Genomic DNA, 1,845 nt, shown 5'->3' on the forward strand with positions numbered 1-1,845 from the left:
TAGCCACAAAAATTGTGGCCCTCAAACATTTTCCATAGAAATAAATGAATATGTAGTTCAAATTCACCTTAAATATGACTCATCCCATACCTAATTTTAAATTTACGCCATACATTAAAATTTTAAATAATTTTTAAATAAAAAATTTGAGTTCACACCATTGAAAAATAGTAAGTGGGCATGAAATGGTGACAATGAAGCCTATAATTAAATAAATAAAACAAGAGATAGATAAGACTTGATTTTGAAATTTCAGTCCATATATATGTATATGTTTACCTTATTTTCTGAACGTGCACTACAAGAAATGTTGGTTTAAAAGGCGTTTATATAATGGCGTTTTCTTAAACGTCGTCTTTTTTAATATTCAACGGCGTTTTAAAAACGTCGCCTTTTGTGCTACTCAAAACGGCGCTGTTTAGCTGATAGAAAACGCCTCCGAATATGTTATAATCTCTCACACCCTCTCCCTCCCGCTTGAGACTCTCATTCTTTACTCTTCAGTCTCAGAAAGAAGATGCCTCAAATCTCTCGCTCACTCTCTCGCTTCAGCTCGGTGATCCCTTAAATCTCAGAGTGATTTTAGAATAGGAATCGATTGGAATCATCTCGGTGATTTAATTCGTTTACCTATTCCATTTACATAGAAATCACTGAGAGGTAAACCTATCTACATCAAGCTTCAGAATCGATTTCATTTACTCAAGCTCAGTGATTTTGATTTCGATTTCATTTTTTGTTCTCTCTCGCTCATTTTCACTCTTCTCTGTCACCAGACTCATCTCTCTCTCTCTCTCTCTCTCTCTCTCTCTCCTCTGCCGATCTCATCCACACTCACCGCCGCTGCTGTCTTCTCATTATCGCTTCAGATCGACAGCTACAGTGGTGGAAGAGGATGGCGGTGGTGGTGCTCGTTGAAGAAAAGAACAAGAGACGAGATTTGAAGGATTTCGAACTAATTAAAGCCAGATCTAAAGGTTTCAAAGAACACCTGATCCAAATGTGGGGGTTTCGAATCAGATATGTTGGTAAGCTCCTTCGAATCCTTCCGTTTTCAGTAATAACCTCTTTTCATCAACTTCTGTATATGTTTGTGTATGTTTGTGTATGCTGTCTTCTCATTATCTCCGATCCGAACATTCCAGAGTCTCAATCGCCGAATCAGATATGCTGTCTTCTCGTTTCTACTTCAAAACCATTTTTTTGCTCAAATATGGTAAAATATTAGATCGACCATACTGCAATTTGAAGAATAATTTGATTAAAAAAAAAAAGAGAGTAAGAATTAAGAATGTTCCATATAAGATCAAGTTTTTAATTAAATTTTTACTCACATTTAATAATATAAAAAAGAAAGTAGAAGAGAGTAAGGATTCAATAATCTCAACTGTTTAATTGTGTATGTTTGACATATGATATATATTGTTAGCAGTTAAATTTTCACTTGTGTTTGATTAATTGTAGGACTTTTGAGGATGACGTTTTTGTTCCCAAAACAATTAGTGGTGATGAAAGAAAGGCACATGTGGGCAATTGACATCAAGAACATACTTGTTCAACATGCTTCTTATTATGATTTTTTAGATAGTGGAAGCAAACCCCAACTAGGCCACCAAAGTTCCTATCATGAAATCCCAAAGAAGAGCCATTTGGATAGCAACCTAGATAACCAGACACTACAGGAAGATACACCACAAGAAACTCCCTCTTCTTCTTGTTCATTTACTCTCTCTTTTTCGAATACCAAACAGGGCATTGATGTGGCAAAGTTACTAAATGCAGTTACAGATAGCCTAGTTTCCTTGGAAAGCAGCAGCCAAAAGAACCAAACAAAGAAAGGTACTC

At 35.8% G+C, this 1,845-nt stretch overlaps 1 long non-coding RNA gene across 1 annotated transcript; it reads left to right on the plus strand.

The window, feature by feature from the left end:
• The first annotated feature begins 453 nt into the window (after positions 1-453).
• LOC145819489 (uncharacterized) lies at positions 454-1,637 on the plus strand. The gene is made up of 3 exons (XR_014360241.1): positions 454-660; positions 777-1,028; positions 1,465-1,637. It is a non-coding gene; the product is annotated as an uncharacterized LOC145819489 (long non-coding RNA).
• The last annotated feature ends 208 nt before the right edge of the window (positions 1,638-1,845 follow it).

The sequence above is a fragment of the Camellia sinensis genome, chromosome 2 (assembly GCF_055761805.1).
Source record: "Camellia sinensis isolate YWXY chromosome 2, ASM5576180v1, whole genome shotgun sequence".
In the NCBI taxonomy this organism is placed as follows: domain Eukaryota; kingdom Viridiplantae; phylum Streptophyta; class Magnoliopsida; order Ericales; family Theaceae; genus Camellia; species Camellia sinensis.